The following is a 27,857-nucleotide window of genomic DNA, read 5'->3' on the forward strand; positions in this document are numbered from 1 at the left end:
CATCATCTTATAGAGAGACACCAGTCTTACTGGATTAAGGGCTCACCCTACTCCACCATAACCTCATCTAAATTAATTACATCTACAATGAACCTCTTTCTAAATGAATTCACATTCTGAGGTACTGGAGTTTAGGACTTCAATATATCTTTTTGGAGGGACAAAATTTAACTCCTAACAGTTATGTAACTACTCAGTATGAAGTCCTGCCTCTTTATATATGAAAGGGTTCCTTCTACTTTACTATTGGATATGGCAGAGTTCACACTTCTTGCATTTCACTGCCTTCCTACTGGTTTTCTTTCAGATACGTGATACTGTGTAGTGTAGAGTAAGGATAAATGAACAGTTCTTCCACATTTAGATCCAGAGAGGACAAGGGAATAGTTCTCCACTTGTATACACAGGTGAGCAGAAGACAACAGCCAGAGCACCTTCTGTAAACAGCAGCAGAAGAAACACAGTCTTAGAGAGCCATCTACGTTTCAAAACTCCAGGCAAGCTTTGGCCTGGCAGGTGCCTAGTGATACTCTGCCATATCAAAACAAGCCTTAGAGTAGCTGTTTATTTATCAATTCTTAATTGAGTTGATGTTTACTCATGATTGCAAGCAGATGATTAATTTATTGCAGAATTGGAGGAGTCCGATAGTGAGGAGATCGTTATAAAGAGAGATTATAATAGAGTTCTTTGCACTTGTGGGTCTGGTAATAAAAGATTGACTGATATAATTAGATGGGGCTTGGTAACAAATGCTATTACATTATGTCTGAATCTTATTTGAAAGTATTGGCCTTTTATCTTAAACTTATTAGGAGGTGGCTATAGGTTAAGTTGACACCTGATAGCTCTTTTACTCCTGCAAAAAGAGGGCTGAACTTTTGGAAGGAGTCAACTGTTTTGATGTTTAGAGGCAATAGCAAGGTATCTCTCAAAAGTCAGTTCTCCCTCTTGGTTCTCAGAACAATAGCAGGATTGAGAGGGTCTTAAGTTTCAGCATTGTCACTAACGTTCTGGATAACTCTGGGCCATCAAAGGGCTGTGTTCGCTCTGTACTATGTCTGTGGCTACCTTGGGATCTTTATCTTGGCCAAAGCCATCCTTGAGAAAACATAGAGAGAAAAAGAGAGGGAATGACCTGACAGTGTGGTGAGAAAATGCGGTGAGCTATAAGTAAGATAGGCTGGAGGTACAAACCCAGCTGTAGTGGGTTGAGTGGTAGGTCCCCTCCCCCAAAAGAGGCTGACCCATAGAAACTATGAATGTGAACTTAATTGTAAAAAGGGTCTTTGCAGAAACAAGTAAGGATCTGAAAATGAGATGATCCTCAATTAACCATGTGGGCCCGAATTCCAGTGAGAAGTATCCTTCTTAGAGACACTCAGAGGAGAGATGGATGGAGAAGAGAAGTCTGTGGGAATACAGAGTTAGGCAACACAAGCCAAGGGATACCTGGCACCACTGGAAGTTAGGAGATGCAAGGAAGGGTTCTTCTCTAGAGCCTCTGGAGGGGAGCACAGCCCTACCAACACCTTGATTTCAGACTTCTGCCCTACAGAACTGTGAGAGATTATATTTCTGTTGTTTTAAAACAACAAGTTTATGATAATTTGTTATAACAGCCAACAGCCATTGCAAACTACTATACCAGCTATGCAGCAAATTCCTTGTTTGGCTTTGGGCAAGTCTCTTAATCTTTCTAAGCCTCAGTTTTCTCATCTATAAAACTGTGGTTATTCTGCTTATCTCAGCGTTGTGAGGACCAAATGCAAAGGCATGAGTACTGGCCCAACCCAGTGCTTGGTACATGAAAGGCATTGAAAGCATACCAGATTTCTTCTTCTGTCATGTCCCATCCCTTTCCATATATGACATTTCAACATGAAATCTCTTTCATCTTCTCCTCCTCCTAAAATATCTGCAAAACCAACAGCCCTCCCCTGAAGAATGTTCTATTCTTCGGGAGCTGTTCTTAAGGCTGTCAAAGTAGAGGCGAAAGCACGGTACAGCTGGTATTCTTAAGGCTGTTGGGTGAGAGCCATGTAGATATTAACATTTTTTAAAAATGCAGTTCACTGAACACAACCCTATAGTGGAGCAGCTGAAGTCCATATTGCAGTCACAGTGGGGCTGGCCAGCTGGGGTCTGTTTCCTTCACATGAGGAGGTCTCAGGGTACATTTTCAGGGCTGCAGAACAGACAGCACACGGGAGCACATATAATATTCTGAGCTGCAGAAAGAAGCTGATATAAATGGTTTTGGCTGGGTGGGTTCAGTTCACTGACTTTAGATCTAGAAAGTCATGACTGATTATATCCCACCCAATACAGGCTGGAGAAGTCATTGTTGGAATTTAGAGCATGTCTTACTTGAATAAATGTTTTTAAAAGCCTGTGCTCTTCTGAGGCACCAGAAAGATGAGAAATTAAAAAGAGCACAGGTCTACATTTCATTTCAGTCCTTGATCAGCTGCATAACCTTGGGCCAACTGCTTAACTTCTTTGTGACTTCATCTTTATGGTGAGGTTGTTGGGGCAGCTCATGTCAGCACTAATGTTCTGTGGTTCCATGAAAACTTGAGTCGGCCCCCATAAGGTCAGGTCGTAGATCCATCTAGCCCACATCTTTTGTCTGGCATGATTCCTGAGGATAGTAGAATTGCAGGAAGGCAGGAAGGGAAGAAAATTTTAGAGAAAAATGTAGGGTGTTGTCTTATATGTTCCATCCAGAGCCTAGCAGTCATCAAGGGGAGAACTAGAGATTTCCTAGAAACCCTGAAAACCCTCCGCTCCCTCGTTCTCTTGAGGAACCTGTGTTGACGACAATTTCACCGTCTTTAAATGGCACTGTGATCCCACTGCCTGGGTGTTCAGTGGGCAGGAGCATTCATGGGGATGGTCCCCTCTTATGAGGTCAATGGTATTTGCCTTTGGGACGTTGAATCCCCTCACTTTGCCTTTTCTGCTAGAGGCTGCTTTCCTCAGGCTTTTCCATGTTTCCTGGTACTGACTGACCAATTCATTAATGGTGAGAGGGGAAAGGAATGGGAAGGAAATAAACATTTTTTTTGAGTGCCCATGTGAGCCTTATACCGTGAAGCATCTATCATCACAGCTATCTTCTGAGGCAATAACTTTATTCTCATTTTAGACTTTATAAACCTGAAGCAAGGAGATACTTGGTAAGTTGAGCAAATTGCTAACTATTAAGAACCATCTTCAGTAACCCATGTCTCTCTAGGAGCCTGAACTTCATGGCATCCTACCCTTACACCGTGAGGTGAGGCCCCATCTATCAGCCTGTGTCTCTGGGTGTGTGTTGTACACCAGCTACTGGACTAAGGGAAGTGGTAGTGGGGGTGGAGGAGAGTGGGGAAGAAGAAATATGAAAAATATTTGTCATCTTTGCTCTTGAACTTATTATCTAATTAGATAAATACAAGTACCATAAAGGAGATACATAAGACAAGTTAACACTTTTATCAGCAATATAATAGAGACATGATGACAGCCGCTAACACTATGGCAGTTACTGTACGCCACGTGCGAGAACCTCTCCAAGTACTTTGTCACTTGTTCATTTCTACAAACTTCTGTCAGTTTTTTATAGCTGAGGAAGCAAAGGCACAGAGAGCTTGAGAAACTTGACCAAGGCCCCCAGCGTTTCATTTCCAGTCAAGGAGCCAGGACTCCAATCCAGGCTGCTGAGCCTCTGTGCTCCACTGGTTATATTATTACTCACCGAGCAAGAGAATTGAAGGCCCACTTAAGGCTCACTGGTAAGAAAGAAGATCACCTCACGGTGATCCTGGTGGTAAGTTTTATGGAGGAAATGGTACTCCAAAGGCCCATTTGGAAATTGCCTTATATCATATCAAAGAATACATTTCTAATGATGCAGTTTGCTACCAGCTCAGAACAGGACCTTGCAGTAGAGGCTGGGCTTCTCCAACTCCTCCAATCTCATATTTCTGACCAAACAACCTATTTTCTTTTGAGTTCTAACCTGAGATTTCCCTCTGAAATGAAGGGGGTAGAAATCAGATATTTTGAGAACATGTTTCCCCTGGGGGAAGCAGTACTTGGAACCAGGGGCCCAGGGAAAGTTACACTAATCCACAGCTAACTATGGGCCACGATAGGATCTTGGAGTGTCATGTCCTGCAGTTTTTCCAGAAGCACCGATAGGAGTGAGTGCAACAGAATTATGGGCCTGGGTCAGTCTGCATGGCATTTCTTTTGTAAAAGCAAGAGCCTTGTCAATTGCAACCCTACTTTAAGGGGTGTGTGGGATTGAAACGAGATGGTTTAAAGAGGGGACTAGTGTCTGTGCTCCAGTCTTTTTTGCATTGCAAGCAATCACCCCCGTGCTGAATACCAGGAGGTCTTGATAACGCCATGCAAAGTTGGGTACAACTGAGGCACGTGGGGAACCAGATCGGGAGAGGCGGCAAACAGAGCCAGGTGAGTTCTCGGAGGTGATCTTGTGAACGATGGCAGTCAGATCAGGCGCCAACATATTTTAGGGAGGAAAACAATGAATTTACTGCCATGACCAGGTAATACCCTCCAGGTTCCCACACCCCTCACACTGTGTTTTTTTCCACCAACCTGCTTCCCTGATTCACCTCACCCTCTTTCCTCCTCTATCTCTCACTCCTGCCTCAGCTTTCTGATTTCGCAAATCAGGAGATTATGACTTGGAGAGAAGAGACTTACCCAAGTGGCTTATGTAGTTGATTGTTTTCAGAATATGAAACCACAGTTTCTGACTCCTGGTTTGAGGACTCGATTTCCTAGTAATGCTGTATTGAAATCTGGATTTCCCTTTAAGGCAAAGAGAAAAATAAGGGAGTCTTGAGACTTCTCTGAACTTGGATTTGAATTTGAGGCAACAACCTTAACTTCGGATGAGGTCGTTGGCTATTAACCATGAAACCCTTATGAAGTGAGTTTGGTCAAAGGGGTTTGGGGAACTGTTTTAGAGTTGAGTGCCTCTGTGACAACCAAAAACATTTACTGTTTCAAAAACAAATATGTATCCTTTTGAAATATTCAGGTATGGATAAATCTGGAATACTCTTTTTAGAAAAACATTTGCTAGGAAATCCACTCACCTAGTGTGATAATTAAAAATGGTCACATTATTTCCTATCCCTATAGTCATGCCCCTTGGCAGTGTGACTATCTCTCCCATCAACGGTAGTTACTCTATCCACCCCTCAAATCTAAACTTGACCTTGAAATTTGTTTTGATCAGTGGGCATTACCAAATATGATGTAATAGAGACATAGGAAGTATCTTTGCCTTGGGACTTACCCTCTTGCTGAACACCCTGAGATGGCCATGCACACAGATTGGTTTGTTTACTAGAGGTTGGAATAAACTAGAACAGAAAGAAGAGACCCCCTTGGGTCAACCAGTCTACAGCTAATCTGCCACCTGACTGTAGTAACACAAATGATCTCAGGTGAGACACAAGGACCATCCAGCTGAGCCCTGCCCAAATTTCTGACCAAAAAAATCATGAACAAATACAGTGGTGGTTGTTTTAAGTCACTAAGTTTGTGGTCTTCTGTTACAGCAGTAGGTAACAGATATGCCTAGCATTTTTAGTAATTATCTTCTTAGACATTATCTCAGTTTTAGAAGAGTTATCCAATAGCAAGCCCAGTCTAGACTTTTCTCCCTCAGGTTTAGCTTGGTGTGAGAGGGGAGGAGAAGGAGGAAATGGAAAGAACTTTTATTTATTTATTTTAAAAATATTTTTGTTTATTTATTTGACACAGAGAGAGGGAGATCACAAGTAGGCAGAGAGGCAGGGAGAGAGAGAGGCGGGGGGAAGCAGGCTCCCTGCTGAGCAGAGAGCCCAATGAGGGGCTCAATCCCAGGACCCTGGGATCATGACCTGAGCCGAAGGCAGCGACTTTAACCCACTGAGCCATCCAGGCGCCCCATGGAAAGAACTTTTTAAAGTGTTTTGGTTTGTTTGTCTAAGTTTTTCCCTCAGCCTAATTTATTTCTCAGACTCATCCAATTTGATTTCCTCTTCCTGACTCAAGTCTAAACTGCATTCAGGTGTCCATGCAGTTGAATTTGATAGTTACGTTGGTCATTTTTCTGTTTGCTTTTAAACCTGCTCTCAAACCCTGCTCTGCTTTGTATGTGTCACAGGGGCTTATCCTCATAAACTATTTCCCAGGCTCCCTTGTCCACTGGAGTCAAACCAGGTTCAGCCAGTGAAAGGCACTAGTAAGAGATTGCAGGTGGGAAGAAGGGAGAAGAAGACAATGTCTTTCTTTCCTGGTCTCTCTGCCTCCGATGGACATTTCTGGCAGTGGCTGGGTCCCTTCTACGGCTCCATCTCCTGTGGGAACCTCTTTCCACCATGGTCCCAGTCCCCACTTGACTGTGCCACCCTGAGTCCAGCTTCTGTCAGGGCACTTTGGCCCCCAGATTGCAGTAACCTTCCCTTTGACCCTTCAGTATAGAGATGGTGGCAGCTTCCTGAAGCTCTGTTCTCTGGGTAGCCTTCTCTTCTCTTGCTTGTTATTTCAGCTCCTCTAATACCTTAGAGTTAATACCCCATATTGCATTTTCTATTTTTGAATGACCTCTCCTGGAGTTTTGTTTTCTCGACTAATCTCTGACTTTTATGGTAGGATTCAAGGTCTCTAGAAGGGAAAGAGTGAAGAATGCAACAAAACTCACCTTATGGAGAAATACTTAAAGGAGATCTGTTTTCTTTTTACCTGTACGGAGATAAATTTAACTTTAACCTTACAGTAAAGGGCACCCTCATTTTGGCTTAGAGTTGAAGGGTGTTGCTATGTTCAGCCTTATCATGTGTCTGAAGTAAGAGGAAAAAGGCATACATGCATGACAGTGTGTGTTAGTGAATCCAGTCCTCTTTATTGGAAAACAGATGTCCCACAAAGATTCTGTGGCATGACCTTTCCCAAATAGTCTAGAGTAGTGGTTCTCAACTACGGCAGTTTTGACCCCCCTGGAATCATTTTTTTGGGGAGACCTTTTTAGTTTTTACTCTTGGGATAGGTGTGTGCTATGAGCTGTGTGCTAGTGGGTATAGACTAGGCATTCTGCTAACCATTCTGTGATGCACGGGACACCTCATAACAAAGAATTGTCTGCTCTAAAATATTAATAGTGCAAAGTGTGAGATACCCCTGGTGTAGGTATTGCTGATTTCATGTCAGTTTTTTTCCCAACTTCCTTAGCATGTGTAGGCAATACTTTGCCTTACCCCATCTTCATCTCCTTGAAGACCTGAAAATGTCTCTTTATGTTCTAAGAGGTGCCTCTTTGGTTTTGAGCAGAAGAGATTGTTTCCTCACTTTTTAAAAAATGGTTTTCTGGCTCAGTTTCTTATGCTAATAGCAGAGAAGTAGATTGAATCCTGAATCAAGGTGGGAATCAGATGTAAACAGGACCAAATTTGCAAAAAGTAGGGATTTGGTTTAGTTTTTTTTATGGGCCAGAAAGATGGCTGTAGCGTCTCTAAACCTTTGGGAATTCTGTTTTCTAAAGCTATCCTTGGAGAGGAACGTCATTCCAACATCTGCCACAGCTGAAGGCTTTGCACAGGACAGCGTATCATTAGCTTAAGAACAGAGTGAGCATGTGCAGATGGGCCTATAATTTTTAATATGACATTGGCCATAATTTATCATGTCATACCACCCACTCACAGCAGGCCCATCAAATGAAATGCTAAATGCCTTTCTTATCAACACTTGATGGGAAAATGCTGTTCTGGCATCTTCCTCTAAAGGAAACAGAAATCCAACCATGTTCTTTGCAGCCTAGAGCTCTTATACACAAGATCAGAATTGTTTTTCTCCCCCCAGATTTATAGACATTTACAAGAAAGCACATCCTGTTTGGAATTTAGAGGGGCAATGGAGTGAGAGACAATTATTTAATAAGTTTCTTTTTCTTGAAATTTGTTCAAGCTGTTTTATGACTTAAAAACTCATATATATTCCTTCCACTCTTAGGAGCAGCTTGCTCTTTTCTGTTCTTATTTTCCACACTGACTTTTTGTGGCTGACTCATGTACCAATCATTAGAACTCCTTGGGCAGTGGTTAGTTCCTCCACAAAATGGGTATAGTCATAAAATATTGACCCCAGGAGAAAAAGGGCTTAATTCTGAGGCCTGGAGTGAAGTCCATGTGTTAGAGTCCTATTAAAGTAAAGGCTCAGTTTCTACTGTGGGTGCCGAGACTGGATCCTTCTTTCCCTGTTGGTGGCACTTCTCAATAGTGCAGACTTTCTGCAAAACTTGGGTGGCACCCAGTCAGCCCAGGCCTGGCAGGGGAGTCGGATTGAAGGCAGAATATGTTCTTAGGACATTACAGCTGTGTGGATCTTCTCAGGGCTAGACTGGACTCTGGAGCCAAGAGAAAACTGTTTCTCACATCCGTAAGAGGTAGACAATTGGAAGGGAAATCTTCAACTTCTGAAAATTTTAAGGAGTTGGAAATGTTCCTTCTTTTCAGATACCTGTCTGGGTTTGATCCTTTAATCATTTTAACAGGTCACAGTAATACACTTCTAGATGGGATCAGCTAAAATGCCTGGAGAATGGGTCCTGGTTCATTTAATTTCCTAGTTAACTTAGGGGAAGCCACAGATGATTCTTCTTCTTTTTTAGTGTTTTTTTAAAATGTAATTTATTTTAATTTTATTTTAAATTCCAGGATAGTTAATATGCCACAGATTCTTCTTGATTCAACCCAGTTAAATATAATTTCTGTGACTAAGCTTCTCAGTGCTGAGTCATCCTTCTCAGATCCCTGATAGAGGAGACGGCTGGGTGACGATGCACTGATCCCCAAATACTCCTGACATTTCATGAAGCATGCCTAAAAGATGAATGCTTAAAAAAAAAAAAAATCCACAGCTTTGCCTTTTTTAAAAATTGCATTCCTATGAATTGAGGGCTGGTTGTGACGATTAAGAGGACACGAAGAGTTACAAAGTCTGGCCCGTCGTAAGCTCTCAGTAAATGGTAGTAAATCCTCGATGCTACTACGTGAAAGCATTTTTACTTTTAAGCAGTGCTTTTTATAAAATATTATGGTACGTTTCTAGGCTGACCTTGAAGTAAAATACTAACACAACTTTGTAAAACCAAAATGTGAATGGGAAAGAAGTATCAATTTCTCCTCATGAGCAGGTTTCAAATCTCTTATTTGGAAGATTTAAATGTAAGTTTGAAGAAGTAGGACCGAGGTCACGTCTTCCCCTGTTGGACATTCTTTCTGATGAATAAGTATTAAAACTGCTTTGAATTTGGTTTCCCCCTCAGATAAGGATTTATTTTTTCCATACGGTCTTTTCTTTGCACCTGAAGGAGCATTGAGGGTGAAAATAGAGGCCTGTTTCCTGTTCCTAACTGGAACCCTCAGAAGGTTGTCAAACCAGAGCAACAACTCTGTGGGATTTATGCCTGGGACCTGTCAAAGTAAAATTATCATAGCAAGCCCTCTCTGCTATCAATCAAAGGGGTATTGGGGATGGCAAGGACAGGCATTTTTCAAACTTCTTTACTATGCATATTTAGGTTTGTGCCTGGGGGAGGAAGAGCTCCTTTGAACCGCTCTTGTAGATTTCTTTTCCATCAGATGGCAGCTCGCAGAACTGCTAATCTTCCCCGAAGGGCTTCGCTCATTGGCCTGCTGAGAGTACAGCCAGGGACAATCCAACAGCAGATCCCGGAAAACAAGGCATTGCCGTGAAATGACACGTGATGCAAGTCTGGTCCCTCCGAGGTCATGCCTTGGAGAGTGGACTGTCTATTTAAGCTTATCTGCCCTTGCCTCTGTAAGGATCGCAGGGGCCTTTGCAAAAACAGCCCTTAAAGCAGACGCTGCCATCAGAAGTTGTGTGTGTTCTTCTGTCCTCTGAGGCCATTTCCGCATTTCTCAAGGCAAAGGTTGAAGGGGAAGGGACAAGGAAATGGGTCCCCTGTTCGTTCCTGTCTGTCAGAGATCCACTCTGTCACGATAACATTCAGGGAGTCTGTTTATCTGTCCGGCTACTGGAGGTTAAGGCAAGGGTAACACAAAGAAGAGAAGAAATCCTGTTTGAAAAGTTTACAAATCCTGCCACAAGGGCTGTAAACAGAGTTCAGCCGGTGGTGGAATGTGTAAAATACTGCCACATTGATAGGGACCTGACTCTCTAGCACTACAAACCCGCTCATGTAAACAGAGGAACAGTTGCTGCCTTTCGGGTCTGTTTTGGCTTAAAGTCTGAAGAACACATTGCCTTCAAAGTGAATTCTTAGGTGTCACTTCCCATAAGTTATGGCAGAAGATTACAAAGCTACTGATATAACATATTAGTTTGATGGACAGAATTATACCCCCAACGCTTCCTGCTCTCCCCAATGACGCACACTAACTTAGTGTGCTGTGACAGCTGACTTGATTTACCACCAGTCCGGGAGGCCAACCGGGAGAGGGAACGTTCACATGGACGCGGGGCCTGAGACTGGCCCAGAGCCTAGTTTATAAAGCTGCCCTGTAATTCACCACAAATGTGTCACCATTAAAAGAGGAAAAAAGGATTGCAGATAATAAATACTCTCTAATTTATTAGCTAACAACAAAGAGATCAGAGCCAGTTGTGATGTGATTGTTTGACATAATATTGTCAAGGAAAAAAAAGCTAAGTTGACCAGAGAGGTAAATTACACATTCAAGCAGATGCATCAGATCTTGGCTTGTCACAAGCCCAGCTAAACAAAACACCAAACAGAGGAGAGAACTGGCAAAGAGCAGAGTCATTTATCTCTGAAAGAGACATATTCAAGAGCAAGTGAAATAAGACATAGTTCTTTTGGACTTGGTCAGAGGCCAGGTTTTAACTGTTATAAATTAAAGGTTTTGTGTATCGGATTTGGCAATTCTAGTTGCTTTTGTCATGGTAGAGAGACATTGGATTTTTCTGCCTGTCTTAAACCCATGGTTGGGTCAGCTGGGATGTCTGTCCTTGTAGCTAGCTGTTGGAGGGCCTGTGCGTTCTGGTAATTAGAACAAATACCAGAATGACTTTTGTATGTGGCCCGTTATAAAAGCAGTGGCTTTAGAAAACGTCTTAATCGCCTTGTTTTTGTATGATTTCCTCCATTGCGGTAATTTAGGAATACTTGTACAGGACACTGCACAGGGATTTATATTCATATCAGAGTCATGGGATCTTGGGGTTGGAAAAAAACGTTGCATCCCGCATCCCACCCAGGATGTGCAGATAGCTGTGTGGTGTTGCCTGGAGGCCTTCCAGGGTCTCTGAGCATCTGCTGCGCGTTAGGACAATAGAGCTCAGAGTCACCCAGTGCCCGCTGGGCTTTTGTTCTTGTGTAAGCTACTGCCCAGAAAAACTCTCCCCTCTAGTACTTGGGAAGCTGGGTTTTTAGACCTAAATGTCGCCTCTGCTTTGTCTCTTGTTTTATTTGTCCTCAGTTTTAGCCTATCGTTAGAACTTAGATTTCTAGGTTTTATTCAACAATCTGAAGGCAAGGATGGAATATATAGTAGAGAGGCTGGAGGAAATTCCGTTCTCATGGGTATTGATTCAAAGAACAACAGTTTTGTTTTTTTGTTTTGTTTTGTTTGTTTTTCTTTTTCTTTTTTTCTTTCTTTTTTTTGGGGGGGTATATGTAGTTGTTCTGCTGTAAATGGACTAGAATCTCTTTCTTTTCTCTTTCTTGCTTTTTTCTTCTTTTTAAATTAATTAATAATTTTTTTTGCAGAACCTTATCATGACAGTTTTTGTGAGATGTTTTGTTGAAATCAATATATTATGTTTATGTTCTCACTGATGTACCTGTTTAATAGAAGTTTCTAAATGACAAGAGAGAAAAAAAGAAGAGGGGGTGGAGGGGCTGGGAGAGGTTGATTTGGTCTGGGTCATCCTAGGTGAAAAGGATTTGTTACTGTCATTTCAAAGTGCTCATATATCCTACATTTAATAAAGTCTTTTACATTTTTTTAAAGATTTTATTTATTTATTTGACAGAGAGAGATCACAAGTAGGCAGAGAAGCAGGCAGAGAGAGAGGAGGAAGCAGACTCCCAAATGAGCAGAGAGCCCAATGCGGGGCTTGATCCCAGGACCCTGAGACCATGACCTGAGCCGAAGGCAGGGACTCTAACCCACTGAGCCACCCAGGCACCCCAGTCTTTTATATTTTTGAGGGGAATGAGACTCTCCCCTTCCTCTGGGGGGGGGGGGAGATTTGTGTGAATCTGCTTTTCCCCCATGTGATTTTTGAAATGTTATAAAGATTTCCATGATCAGGTCTATACGAATTTTTTTGTTGCTGTTATAAAATAAAACACTTTTTGTCTGGGCCTACAGACCTAGCTTTTTATGTTTCTCATAAGCTCTCTAAGGGCTTCCATCTTTTCTTTATCTCTGTTTTCTTTTTTATCTCTGCATTCATCTTTCCAACTTGAAGATATAATTTCATGATGGAGAAAATAACAAAACAAGACCTTATTAATTCTGCCTTCTCTCTGGCATTTGAAGGGTTTTTTGTTTGTTTGTTTGTTTGTTTTGCTTTGTTTTAGTCTGCTTTTCCAACAGTAAACTTGTTTTCTTACTTTGAGCACTGCTTTTGTAAGTGACTTCTTAAAATCTGAGTTCATCAGAATGTCTCCCATGCAGTCATATTGTTTTGATTTCTTTGGCTGTATCCCCATTCTTCTTGCTTCTCCAACCTTCTTTGTTGTTCATTTTCATTAATTATATACCCAGAATTTTATTTTTAGTGGCATCTTTCCTTCTTGAGTTTCATGCCTTATTAGAGTCAATATGGAAAGGCTATTTTTATTTTCTCTGATTAAAAAAGGTGATAATTAAATGGAGGGTATTTATATGTTTATGTTCCCGAATTTCTCTGTCATTAACCAACTAGGCATGGTCACTTTCTCCAAGGGATCTCATATCTTTCATACTACCAGTCTTTGTATACTGTGTGTCTGGTCCTTACTAGCATCCGTTATGCTCAATGAGCTATTTTCTGTAATGTTATTACCTTTCTAGTGTGTTCACTAAATGAATTCCTGTTAAATTCTCCTGGTTTCCAAATAAGACTTCCTTATCTCCCCCATCTGCTATTCTCTTTCCTTTCAGTTGGAAATACCTTCCTTTTGGACAAGGTGTACTCTAGCATTGTCACATTCTGGGCATGCATGATCACCTGCCCTCACGAGTTTATTTCAAGTTCATTTTATTTTAGGAAGTTACAAACTCCCCCCCGCCCCCAGGACTTCTTCTTGCATCTGGGATATGGCAACAAACTCTTCTTAGCCAGGCTTCCTAGGTCCTCTTAACCTTGCCTTCCATGGACCTTTTTAGCCTTACCTTCTAGAAGCTTCTCCCTCAGACTTTTTCTAGTCATTTTAGAGGACAAACAAAACAAAACAAAAGGTCACTAAAATGCCATGTCTTTCATTGCTTTTTAGTTTTTTCTCTATGAACAAATAATTTGTGCAAAATGAACTTTTGAAGTCTTAGGACATACAGTCTAGGGCCAACCCAAATTAGAAGTGATTCCTAATTAATACTACCAAAGAAGGCAATTTCAGCTGTTCTTTAAATCATCAAGGATTTACCAGAGAGAGCTTGACTCTTGTGGTACTGGTTTATATCCATTGGGAATAAGACCTAGAATTTCAGAAGCATTGATTCAGAGAGAAAACTTCAGGACTCTGAGGACAGCAGGAGTCTTCGGTCACCCTTGAGCACTGAGTACCTGAGTACACTGATATTTCTACACATTGCTACACATCACTGTCATTATTCAGTCCACAACCATTGCCAGGATAGATAAAAAGCAAGATTTCACATTAGACAGAGCTAGGAAAGTCCATCTCTTCTCAACCAAGAAGATGGAGTATGAGCCAGATTGCAGATCACAGGGCCCGGTGGATGGGATTGGTGAGGAAATGGATAGAGAATACAGTAGCTTGAAGGCAGCATCAGGCAAAATAGATTTAAATCATTTTGAGAGAAATAAATCCTAACAATGGATACATTGTGCCAAAGAAATGAAGCTCAGGAAGGAAGGAATTGATTAGGAAGTATACCAAACAGAATAAAATGTAGCAGAAAGGCACTTATTGGAGAGAATAAAATGTTTCAATTTGCAGGGTGTGGGGTTTCCCAAGATATCACTGACCAGCTATAAAGCAAATGAATAAAATATGTAGCCAAGTCAGCTGTACAGTCAATGAGAATAGGTTATTATAAACCAATGGTATCATGTGACCAGTTTCATCTTTACAAGTATACTACCCATTGTGTTATTTTTTTAGATCTTCCAAGAAAAGCTGGAGTTTTACCTGATTCCTGATAGAGGAAACTCACCTTACAATTGGTATTTAATTAATTGGAAATTAACTAGATATGGGATGTTGTTTGTTGGCTTATCTTGGTCCAGGGAACCTTAATGATTTTCTGGAATTAGAAGGGGATTTTATTATAATAAACAGAGTATCACCATGTAAGCTTTTTAATTACCTTTTCTTCCAGTGAAAAGTTAGTTCTATCTCATCACTGTGCTAAAAGGCTCAGAGCCATCAATTATCTTCATTTCTTTTTCTGGAAAATTTGGAGGTTTTTAGGTCAATACTGAAATCATTAGGTCTGTCCCCGGGAATTTCTTCCTGCATGCAAGCATATTCATTTACTACTTCTGGTATATTTCATTCAGGGTCCTTTGGAAAATTTTGTGTTTAAAAATTTTTTTTACAATATTTTGTTCATTTATTTGAGAGAGAGTGAGCGAGCGAGAGAGAGAGCACACAAGCAAGAGCAGAGGGAGAAAAGAAACAGACTCACCTGCTGAACAGGGAGTCTGATGCAGGGCTCAATCCCAGGACCCTGGGATCATAACCTGAAATGAAGGCAGATGCTTAACTGACTATGTCACCCAGGCACCCTGAGAATTTTTATTTTATATGTAATTCTCAACATTAATGAAGTTTATTAACGGTGCTCTTTGCAGTGGAGTATCAAGGGTAGGGCAGAGAGTGTGGTCTTTAGAGAGTTTTAAAACAATAACAAAACCAACTAAAACTTAGTCTGTATTTTATCATCACCATATACTGGCAGTTCAAACAATAAAAGTGATAAAGTATGCCTTTCTGGAAAAAATTTTAAAAATACTTTTTTTCAGTGCAACTTTTAAATAATTGCTGTGAGTTCTGTTTTACTTTAATAATATAGGCGTACACTTTAAATTAATAAAAATTATCTTTTAATACATATTATATTCCAGTTGAATAACTCCCAGCTATGCAGGCAGCCTTAGTATCTGGGAACTCAGCTACACATATCTGAGAGTAAGTTCATAGTGGTTTGGTATCATTGGAGATTATTTTGGGTGGTCAATATCTTCAAAACCCTGGTAGTACATTTTCCTGCACTTATACAATGGATTTGAAATAGTCATAGTTCAGTGATTGAAAGTTAAAGAAACAGGTCTTGAATTATTTCAATTCTGTCATTCTACAAGACCATTTGAAACATCTATAGGTACTTTATATGGAAAACACTAAAATAGAGGGCAAACCATGAGGTACACTATTTTTCTTCATTCATGAAATTTTCTAATGCATTTGAATTATATTTTAAAAATTATAATTTGTTTTCTTTTTAATTGCTATTTATTTTAAGACCAAAAAAACAAAGTAAGAAAAAATTATTATTCATTGTTGTGGGATTATAACTGAAAAAAATTGTATACATATTGTATTTAAGGAAAGCGTATTAACCATGATCTGCTCCTCATGTCAAATATGTTAGGTGTGGCACGGGGTACTTGTATTTTTTTGGTTATAAGTGATAAAAACTCAATTCAGATTGCTGAAGGAAAAGAAATGATGAAATTTAGTTAGCTCTATCAATGAGCTTTTGCTTAGTAATGAAGCAACATAAAACCGAATAGCTTAAAATGGAAGTTATTTACTTGGTCACAATCCTTGGAATGGCCAGGTGGTTCTTTCTAGGCTCCCTTTGCCAAAATGAATGACCTCACTGTCTGGAGTTTCAGCTGGATGGCTCGAATAGCTCTCCAAATGGCCTTTCTTCTAGGAAGCTAGCCTGGGCTTTTTCACTGGTGGTGGAAAGTTTCCCCTAACAGGAGAGCACAAATGCCAATGCTCAAGGATCTTCAACCATTTACTCGTATTACATTTGTTATTGACTAATTTTCTAAACAAGCTGCGTGGCCAAACTCATATTCTAGGGTGGAGAAATAGCTTCTACCTCCTGGAGGAGTGGCAAGGTCATTTTGTGAAGTGGAGTATACATAGGGGTAAAAGGAGCTATTGTAGTCATTTTTATGAATAATCTACCACAGACCCACAGAGCTGTGTTAGGTTCAGGTTCAGATAACTATGTCAGTAATTTCTCTCTCCGCATCTCATTTCTGCTTTCCTGTGTAATTCGGCTAGGTTTTTTGGTTTGTTTTTAACAAGTTCTGGTAAGATAGCCAACCTCAGCTAAAGGATTACTCTGTCCAATGTAACAACCTCCCTGGAAAGAAGGCTCTTTCCCAATGGTTCAAACAAAATTGCAAGATTGACTTTTATTGGCTGGATTTCAGTTGCATTCTAACCCATGAACCAGTTCCCAGGGTCTGGCCCTTACCTTGTACCAGGCTATGGGGTCAGCTCCATCTGAATCACATGAAATGAAAGATAATAAGTACTGGTTCTCCAGAGAAAATTGTGTTAATGATTGTCGCCAGAAGAAAAATGAATTAATGCTGTATAATCAAAACCAAGAGCCTTTGATGCCATTGATGTGCTCCGGCCACAGCTTCAAGGAGAGAATTGGATTTGGCTTGCCTGCTTAGGTTTATTGTGGTTGTTTAAACTCACTTCTCATAAGCCTTGGAAAGCAACACAAATGCTTTCCATAATAGGTCTATAAGGCAAGCTGTATTTGTATTGCATATTTTTTCAAAGTCACGTGCACAAATATGTTGATAACAAATTTACAAAGGCAGACAGCATCTTTGCATGATGAACCCATCATGTAAATGTACTGCTGTGCCACCTGAGCACAACTGCAGAGATGTGACCAAAAAGAAGCAAAACAAAACAAACAAAAAACTCCAGAAATTCAGAATGACATTTGAGCAGTGTACATAGATTTACAGGGTTATTGGGGGAGACACATTTTGGAGTATACAAATTTTGGCTATAGAATTGGAAAGTGAACTCCAGAAGCCTACTTCTTAGAGTCAAGAATTACTTGGGTTCTCAGTGATTGAAATCCCCATCACCAGTGTTCATTTATGCCAGCTTTGTGTTGCCAGCGAGCTCTACTCCTGCTACCAGCTTCTCATTGATGTGCTTTATCATTTGTGGGTGATTCTCAGTGAAAGAGGCTGAGTGGGTTGATGGAAAGCTCACTTACCTGTATTCAGGGTTAGTTCTGGCTCCACCACAGAGGGGAATAGATAAATCCCTTCCCCTTCCTGGGCCTCAGGTTCCTTATCTATCAAGTGCATGATTCCGGCAACTGATCTCAAAGAGCTCTTCCGGCATATCTGTGTTTTGGCCCCAACACCTTCTCCGAATGGTCTTTGTTCATTCCCCTGTCCTCTGTGTGACTTGGTTAGCCCTTGGCTGGGGGATGTGCACTGACCTCTTCTTTGTAGACTGTTTCCCAGGCTTCCAAATCTGTGGCTTTTGGTCCTTAAATTTGGCTGGCTCTCAGTTTTCTCCCCAAGGAGAATCCCCTGGACAAGTTCATGCTTTCCAGCAAGTTTACTGGAAGAAATAGTGTTCACCAATGAGATTTGTGACCCCCCTGTGTCACAGTTGGCACAGGCCCTAGCTTGTGCCTTACTTCACTGGGGACATGCTTGCTGCCATTTGTCCTTCCCTAAATCCTTGATACCCATTTTCTCTACAGAAAATATAAAGGTGCCCTAACAAAATATCTCTCATAAATAAGTAGAATTGTTTTTGTAGGATTTTATGAAGACGTCTGTTAGCATTTTGGGAAATCTTTGTAGTTGATTTTCAATTCATTTTCAGGATTGGAAAAAAAAAAGTCATATGTCATTCTTTTGAAAGGTACCTTTTATTTTTTATTTTTTAAAGATTTTATTTATTTATTTGACAGGCAGAGATCACAAGTAGGCAGCGAGGCAGGCAGAGAGAGAGGAAGGGAAGCAGGTTCCCTTCTGAGCATAGAGTCAGATGTGGGGCTCGATCCCAGGACCCTGGGACCATGACCCGAGCCAAAGGCAGAGGCTTTAACCTACTGAGCCACCCAGGTGCCCCGAAAGGTACCTTTTAAACTTCAATGATCTTAACTTGGGGGTGTACCTCTGAGGTCATCTTTCCCTTTCTATGAAGTTGATTTCAAGGCAAACTTGTTTCTAATGAATGTTTCAATTTGTTTTATTATAATCTGGGACTAAAAAGGGAACTTCCAAGAAAGTAGTTTTTCATGGCCCTTGATTTATCTCAGTCTTTCTCTTGTTTATGGTTTTGCAAAGCATCATTTAAAAGCAGCATGGAGTTCAAAGAAAAACAAAACATGAAAACACTCCAGTTTAGGAAATGGAGTTGATCTCTTGAATTCAGGGCTATTTCCGAGGAGGCCCTGTTTCCCCAGGTTTGTGTCATGGTCACTTTGTCGTTTTGCCTTTTAGGCATCAATAATGCATTCTTTCATAACACATCGCTCGTGTTCCCGTGTAACTTGTCTCACGTATGGACAGTGTTTTCTCCTCGACTAGACTGGAATCTCAGGCAGCTACCGTGCCTTGCCCATCCCCGAATGCCCTGCACCCGGCCGGACACCTACTAGATGGTACACGCTTGCTGGGTGGTACACACAGTTGTGTGCTCAAATGGAAAAATAACACATAGACCATACATGTTGGAAGAAGGAAGTAAGTGGATTTTGTTAATATGGGATCCTGAGAGAGTTAACTTTGTAAACTTGGAGGTCCTCCTTTGTTATAGTGGCAAAACCACTATGGATTCTGATAAGTCCCACAGGTTTAAAAAGAATAGGAAGCTCTCTTCAGCCTGCTCCATTTCATCTCTCATTATAATGAGGGGTTTGTTTTCATCATAACACACTGAGAAGTCATCTCGCAAATGGCTGAACTTCTTACCGCCACTTGGAAGGGGCCGGTATACTCTAGAGGAAACCTGAGAATTGGGTTCATTCATCCTTTGTTCCCCCTTTTAGCAGTGATGTGTACCTTTAATGCCGGAGGGAAACCTGTAGAAATGTGTTTTTTATTTAGAGGTGGGATGGTCATTTTAGTTGGGGGAATGTGGCTATAAAGATTTGAATCAGGGGCGCCTGGGTGGCTCAGTGGGTTAAGCCTCTGCCTTTGGCTCAGGTCATGATCCCAGGGTCCTGGGATTGAGCCCTGCATTGGGCCCTCTGCTCAGCAGGGAGCCTGCTTCCCCTTCTCTCTCTGCCTGCCTCTCTGCCTACTTGTGATCTCTGTCTGTCAAATAAATAAATAAAATCTTAAAAAAAAATTTGAATCAACTTCATTGCTTCTCATGATGTCTTTCCAGGGGGCGATTCAACACTTCAGATCCTTAAATTGCAGAAGTTTTGTCCCATCAGAGATGTGTCGATTCGTACTCCCTGTATCGGGTCTGTTTTTATTCTTGGGAGAGGTGTCCTGAGTAATGAAGAGAAAGGGACACAGTGAAAAACATACAACAATATTTTCAGACATGTTTCAGACATGAGAAAGGAAAATGAATGGGACACTATAATCATATGGGAAATGGTGAGAGATAAGAATCATGCCCCATACATAACCTTCTGGAATCATCCTTGCCAATTTCTTATGTGGGGTTCAGTAAATTAAATAAGCTTTCCTTAGCCCAGTACAGTCTGTGATAGCATAAGCCTTCATTGTGGTATCACAGGCAGACATTCAGCTTTGAAGACAGGAAACTGACACCTTTCAAAAGTGAAGGAAACTGTGGCAATTTGAAACATTCCAACCATATTAATTCCAGTGACAGTTATCCTTTAAGTCACTTGAAATGGATTCCCCTTTTCAACTTGCAAAATTTATATTTGATCCTTGTGACCTCTGGGACCCGCAGAGAGGCACCATGTGTGAGTGCATGTCTCACAGGAGGCAGAAGTAGGGAAATTGCTGATCCAGCCCTTTTCATGTCTTTCCTCACCCCTTTGCTCTTCCCTGTACTTGATTCATGTTTCTATGGTGAAACCTCACATTTCCAAAAGAAAGGTTGGGTAGCGTGGAGTTCTTTATTTAAGGGCAGAATTTTTATTATTGCTTTTCCATGTAGACTGAGAGTATCATCTGTCAGGCTTCAGGGATGAGGACTTCCACAATCCGTCTTGGGCTCCGTGATTTCATCAGGCATCATCAACCCCTGGTTAACAAAATTGCTTCCCCTCACTGTGCTCGCACCCACAGCAGCCAGTGCGCACTTTCTCTATCCCCGGGAACATTCTGGAATGTGTGATCTTCTCCAACTGTGGGCCCATTGCTAGAAAGTACTCCTCACTTTCTACATGGGCAGGAACTCAGGACGTCTATAATGACCACTTGGAGGGGCTGGTGTGGAGCTTCAGGTTTTTACTTAAAAGTGGGTTAAGGAGGGCACGTATTGCATGGAGCACTGGGTGTCATATGTAAACAATGAATCATGGAACACTACATCCAAAACCAATGATGTACTGTATGGTGACTAACATAACAGAATTAAAGAAAAAAAAAAGGTGACGGGGAGAAGTCAGAGGACACCCATCAGGCTCTTTTGGGCTCTAGGTGACTGGACATTCATCACTGTGAGTGAAGAGTCACGTCTTCAGCTTTGCATGTGTGTTGGTTTGATGTTATTATTAGTTTATTCAGACATGAGAGGTGACTTTATTAGTTCATCCAGACCCTGACTTAAAAACAGGAAGACTAATGTGTTATTTGCATTTGAGTGAGGGATGGTGGTCAGAGAGCTACCAGATTGTTCACATCTGTTTTCTAAGGCCCATTTTTTCTGTTATCAGTGTAATTGGTCAAGTACATTAATCATCAGCAAGATTTCTAAGTGAGCATGGATGAAGGCAGAGTTGCTAAGGTTATAGGCCAGACTGCCTATGTTTTGAATCCTGGAACTAACCTTGAATCCCGGTGTGATTTCAGGCCACTTATTACCTTCTTTAAGCCTTGATGAACTGATCTGGAAAATGTAATCCTAAGAGTACTTACTCCATAGAGTTGTTGGAAAGATTCAATAAAAACAGTCAAAAAGTATATCAAAATGCTTGACACATAGTAAGAGTATTCAATAGATATTAATACTCATACTAGTAAGAAGTAGTAATTGTTTTTCTTTTAAAACAAAGTTAATTGGATTTTCCCCCCAAAGATTTTATTTATTTATTTGAGAGAGGGAGCAAGAGCATGAATGAGGGGTGGGGAAGGTCAGAGAGAGAAAGAGAGAGAGGGAGAAGGAGACTCCCCACTGAGCAAGGAGCCCAACATGGGACTTGATTATGACCTGAGCCGAATGCAGAGGCTTAACTGACTGAGCCACCCAGGCGCCCCAGTAATTGGATATTTTTTCAGAATATCTCATCCTATAATGACAGAATCTGGAGAATTATACTTGCTTTTTCTTAGGATACTTCTTTCAGGGGCAGGATTACCTGGTCCCTGCTAGAGGCACACTAACACTTTCTTATTCACCAGGAAGTCTTTGTCTAGATTTGATGTTGCTTTGTTTGTGTTTGTGAGTATGTATATGCCATTTTTTGGACATCTGCTGTCTACCAGTAATGTGCTCTTCACCATGTTACCTAACTTAGTTCTCATACTACCTGTTTCTGGAAAGATGCATAATTTCCATTTTCCTGATTACGAATCCAAGGTACAGGGAAATAATTAAAATTAGTAGAAGGTCAAGCTGCTTAGGTCTGTTTATTAAATTTCATATTTCTGAACTAGTCTTTGCTACCCCTTCACTTAAGACCATATATTGGACCTTGAAATACTAGTATCTATTTGGTACAGTGTCATTACTTTCTGTTTGGTACAATGTACCATTTTTTATAAGTTTTGGGAAATACCATAGTATCTGTATATAAATAGAGTGGATGAGCATTGAGACTTCATTTCCAAACTCAACACATTAGAGTTCACAATTAGAGCAATAATAAGAGATCAATTTATTTTGATTCCAGAGAGCATTCAATCTCTGGGTAATGATCCAAAGGAATATATAGTCTGGGAGTTCCCAAGTAGCTCTTCAGTGATATAGGAGGGACATATGATATTATCAAAGTTTTGGGAAGTTCAAATTTTAAGTAACCTTTCTTAGATGGACCCAAGATGGTCATGCCTCCTTCTTTAGGGACGATTCAGGGATGTGATGAAACAGGTGGTTTGATATAGAAAGACATCCCATAATGAACGAGCATCTCCATATCTCTCTATATGCAGTCTTCTCTCTCTAGGCAAGAATGCTCTTAACTTCATAAACATAATATTCTTTGTTTTCTAACAGCTTTATTGAGATACAATACACATGACATACATTTTTACCCACTTGAAGTACACACGTCAATTGTTTGTTTTATCTCATCATTAATTTTTAAAATTTAAAATATAATAACATAAAATTTGCCATTTTAACCATTTAGTGACATCAATCACATACACAACATTGTGCAACCATCATCACTGACTATTTAAAAACTCTTTCATCACCCCAACAGAAGCAGCTCCATCCCTATTAAGCAATAACTTCTCATTCACCCTCCCTGAGCACCTGGTAACCTCTATTTTGCTTTGTATCTCTATGAGTTTTCCTACTGAGGATGAGTGGAATCATACAATACTTGTCTTTTCATGTCCAGATAATTCTAGTTAGCATCGTGTTCTTGAGGTTCGTCTGTGTCATACTATGTGTTAGACTTTCATTCCTTGAATGAATGGCTGAATAATACTCCAACATACACATTGTATTCTTGTATTCCATCCACTGCTGTTGCTCTTGTGAGTGAAATAATCAGTTTTGTGTCAAATGTTTCATATGACTCAATCAACTTGGAAAACCTGTTGAGAATATTTCTGGAATGGTACTTCCCAATCTATAGTCACTGGTACTATTATTTACTTAATGTTTTTCTTTAAGTCCGTTCACTTTTTTTCTTACTACTTTGGATACTTATTATATCTTGTCCTAAATAATGTTCATGAAATCCGTTGACATAAATACTGTCTATTACTATTGAAATGATTTAAATGTATTTGGCTATGTAGTTCCTAAAGTATCTTCTTTATCTCAGCCTAGTATATGATGTACAACACATCTCTAACCACTGAACCTGGAGGGTGGGCTTTTATGTAAGTATTAGTGTAAATGTGGAACATACTCCCCTCCTACCCTTCCCCCATGAAATATGAAATGCGACAGCCCAGGCTCTGGACTAGGAGTTAATTAGAAGGTTCAGATTCTGGGCCAAAATTACCCTTAATCACCTCTGTGATCTTGTCATAGTCCTCTGTGTCTTAGTTTCCTCTCTGCGTTAAGCAGGTTGGGATAAATCATCTCCTTTCTTCCTGCTCCCTCGTTTTTGGGCACTCTGTTTCTTTATTCTCTATGTCCAGGAATGTGACAGGCTTAGCACACACTTTTGTACTTCTGTTCCATGGGGCTGTACCAAAAGGGTTTTCATTTCTTGGGCTTTGTAGTATTTCCAGTCTCTCCCCTTTTGCTTCCTCTCACCCCCATTATGTTAGATCAAACTCAATCTGATATAACTCTTAATGATTTCATTTTTAAGGAGGACATTAAGATAGCCTGCATCAAGGACATCACTTACCTTCATTTAGAACTGGGGGCATCTGCACTGTGTCCATTTCTAGCAGCAATAAAATGGCAGTAAATCAGAAAAAAATGCCATGCTCCTTAGAGCTTTGAGAATGAGCCTTGGAGCATTCTGCTTACAGGGATGTCAGCCTGTTGGGGAGTAAATCAGCTCTGTCCTTCGACCCCATTGCATCAGGCAGATCTCTGATGTTGTGTGATGGGTTTGAGTAGTCAGTCAGTCTCTTCCCTCCACCCCCTCACTGTGGAAGATGGGGATTGTATCCAGCTTGTTTTCTCCTACTATGTTTAGTGAGCTTATTGGCCCCATAGGTTTTATTACCAGCCACAGCTTAGCCCTTGTCAGAGAGATTATTATATGAACCCTGTGTGACTTCTGACTTCAGAAGGGCCCTGGATTTACATTTTTGCATTCCGAAGTCAGGAATATAAATGACTAATGGAACACTAGGCCACCGAATATTTATATATCTATTTTGAAATTTACATTTCTCCCTTTCTTATGATGGGGTTTGCTGCGCCTGGGGTCATAGTTGATGGGCCAGTAGCATCAGTGGTGACATAAAGCAATCATCAGGGAAAGTGCTTCCTAGCCAGGGTGGCACACTGTGATGTGCTGTAGGTTATTATGTTGGCAATTCAGCAGTCACTGAACACCCCCCCCCATCTCCTTGGCCCTCTCCCCGCTTCCCTTTTATGATGTCCAATAAATTCTACATGCTCCAATGTGCCTCATCCACCCACCTAATACTATTTGAATTAAGAGTCTCTTTCTTAGCTTTCAACAATGCAAACTTTGCTTTCTCCAACCAAATTATTCATAAGGGTGACTCATGAGTACGCCAGAAAGGGGGCAGGGCTATGAGGATATGGACAGTGCAAATTTACTGGTCTATCCAGAAGATGAGGTTGCGGGGCGCCTGGGTGGCTCAGTGGGTTAAGCCGCTGCCTTCGGCTCAGGTCATGATCTCAGGGTCCTGGGATCGAGTCCCACATCGGGTTCTCTGCTCAGCGGAGATCCTGCTTCCCTCTCTCTCTCTCTCTGCCTGCCTCTCCATCTACTTGTGATCTCTCTCTGTCAAATAAATAAATAAAATCTTAAAAAAAAAAAAAAGAAGAAGATGAGGTTGCTTGGCTGTTGAACTTGTCAACTACATGATATATTGAGATGGAAGAGAACATGTGTAGATATGCACTATTATCTTGGATGAATAGACTGTGTTAGATTAGGACTTTTTAAAAAAGTGATGCCTATCCCTTAATGTTCCCTGGACGCTGAGACTTTTTATGGTGTATAGTAAAAATTAACTGGAGTAGGAACAACAATAGCAGCAAATTTCTTAAGCTTTTACTAGAAGTTGAATTATTCCAAGCCCTTTGCCTACATTTTTACAAATTCTAGCCCTATAATGTTGGTCCTTTTTGTAAATCCATTTTTAGAGGTGGAAACTGAGGTCCCGAGAGGTTAGGAAATTTCTCAAGGTTACATAGCCTATAAAGTGCCAGAGCTAGGCCTAGGCGTCCTATTATGTGATGCATGTTCTGAACACTACCCAGTACAGCCATGTGGAATGGGCCAGAAGTAGGAGCCTTGAGGTAAATATTGATTTCCCATGCGCCCAATCAGCCACCCATTATTATTTCTTTGTCTGTCCATATTTACAGAGCATCTACTATATGTAGGCCCTGTCCTGGACACCAGGGATATAGTAGTGAGGAGGGCAAACAGTCTCTGCTTTTGTATAGTTAACATATTAATAGACATAATCAGATGGTAAACATGCAAACAAACCATATACTTTCTAACGTTGGGTGGTGCCTCAAAGCAAATGCATTAGCACAGTGCAGTGGAAAGCATCCAGATGGGGAGAGGGGCTCCTTTGGCTAGGACAGTTAGAAGAGGCCTCCCTGAGGAAAGGAGGCCTCAGCAATGAAAATAAGTTTGGAGTTATCGTAGGTTTCCAGTAGAGGAAATGCAAGTGCAGAGACACAAGGCGGGAGTGAGTGTCTTGTATGAGAAAGCTAGGAGGAGGCGGGAGTGAGTGTCTTGTATGAGAAAGCTAGGAGGAAGACCGGTGTGGTGGAGGCATTATTAGCCATGGAGAGAGGGTCTGTTACCAAGTCAGGAGGTTGTCAGGGCTCAGATCGTCTGGAGCAGTGCAAAGAGTTTCGATGCTCTGATGTTTTCAGTTTCTCTCCATCAATATTTTACTGCCTGCAGCCCATTCTTTTTTATGGCCTGTCTTCTTTTCCTTTTGCTGTGACTCAAGCCTTACCTCATAATGGGCATTTTAATCCTCTCTGTGATGCAACTCAATGCTGCTCACTGGGCACCTTGCTTTGTTCCAGTTCAGAGCAGCATTCAAAAAGAACAGAGGAAGTCTCCAGCCGAGAATGGCTCAGGAAGGACTGCAGGTTGCCATCTAAAAGCTCTAATGAAATCAATGCCACTGCACATCCTGTCCACAAAACTGGGGGACAGTTGCCTTCTCTTTACTGATGCCATAATATACATTTAAGAGTTGCATGAGCTCACAGAAGCAATTAACTTGGCCTGTTAATCAGTGGTAAGGTCTCCATCAATAATAATAATTCTTTTTTTTGATTTGATAAGTGCAGTGGAAATAATCACATAAAAAAGAATAGCCATCTCTTTCTCCCTTGTCCTTTGCCCACATGCTAAACACTAAGCTATCCAGGCCATGTCAAGAGTGACTTCTAGAAGAAGCTCTCTGCAGATCTACACGTAACCAAGAATTCCTGCCTTATAAAAATGTCCATGCTTTCCAGTTGAAACAGAAGTTTTCAACTTTCTAGTCCTTCGCTAATTATTGGCAAAGAAAAGCTCTCAATGTCAGTGATTAAATAAACATGTTCTCTTTTAGCCTTATTGATCTTCACTATCGTGTTCTTGTTGGTCATTCTGTGATCTCATTTTGGCCAGAATTATGGGTTCACTAGACGCAAAGTAGGGCCTGTACATTGCTTAGTTGTGGATGTACACACAATCACATGTATACTGGAAGATCTAAAGGAAGACCTAAGTAGAGTTAGCAGAACTTTGAAAGCAGAACTTTGAAAGGTACTTTTGCTCTAGGACTAAAATTATTTTTGCCTAATTAATTCCATAAGTGCTTGACCCAGCTTAAAGTGTACAAAATGGGGGTTTAATCTAGGGGAGCAGAAGAGTGAACCTTGATTCAGGGTGAATGAGGGGACCTCTAACTTACGTGTGGCCTCCCTTTGGAGTCATCCAGTGAGAAAAGCTAAGATGCTTAGAGGCTCTATCCCAGCCTGAGGGACCCACGAATGAATAGGGAGGGACTGTTGGCTTTCCTTTATCACCATTCCCCCACCCCCGAGAAGACAGCATCTCATCATTCCCACCTAACTTCACTTGAGATGAAAGTCTCAGGAATCCTGAGTGCTAATCACAGAGCCTCATGTCCTATGTTCTCCAGTATTTTTCCCATACAATATCCCTGGATGAGGAGAATGAAAAAGACATTAACTGATGAGGACATTTCAAGATGAAATGAGATGATCCATGTTAGGTTCTTAACATAGTAAGTCCAACAAGTACTTCTACTGTTGTGATTTTTATTATCTTTAGGTATTTTTATGTGCTTTTATGGATTTATATAAACTATCTTTTTTTAGATAAAGCAAGATATACACTTCCAAACATTTGAAGACATTTTTCACTGTTATTTGATATTCCAACTCTACTGTCTTAATGGTATCTGAGTCATTCATAGTGTCTCATAAACTGTTTCAATATCACAAGTTTCAGGTGTTAGAATAAGTCATTATATGCGTCTTTTATGGAGATCTTAAAATAAAACACACCAGGAAAGGAAATACATTTGCACATATTTCCTCTTTTTAGTTAATCCTATCTAAACTTATTGCATATATATTGGAAGAATTAAAGAAATGAGTTGAGAAATGGCAT

At 40.8% G+C, this 27,857-nt stretch overlaps 1 protein-coding gene and 1 long non-coding RNA gene across 5 annotated transcripts in view; one reads left to right on the forward strand and one right to left on the reverse strand.

Annotated features, from left to right (window-relative positions):
• Nucleotides 1–27,857, forward strand: part of LRMDA (leucine rich melanocyte differentiation associated) — a 1,078,273-nt gene that overhangs the window by 769,705 nt on the left and 280,711 nt on the right. The gene's annotated exons all lie outside the window — the stretch shown is intronic.
• Nucleotides 1,622–26,149, reverse strand: LOC125084752 (uncharacterized). The gene is made up of 3 exons (XR_007122692.1): nt 26,021–26,149; nt 4,720–4,827; nt 1,622–2,644 (listed from the first exon to the last, which is right to left on the reverse strand). It is a non-coding gene; the product is annotated as an uncharacterized LOC125084752 (long non-coding RNA).

The sequence above is a fragment of the Lutra lutra genome, chromosome 14, assembly GCF_902655055.1.
Source record: "Lutra lutra chromosome 14, mLutLut1.2, whole genome shotgun sequence".
Taxonomy (NCBI): domain Eukaryota; kingdom Metazoa; phylum Chordata; class Mammalia; order Carnivora; family Mustelidae; genus Lutra; species Lutra lutra.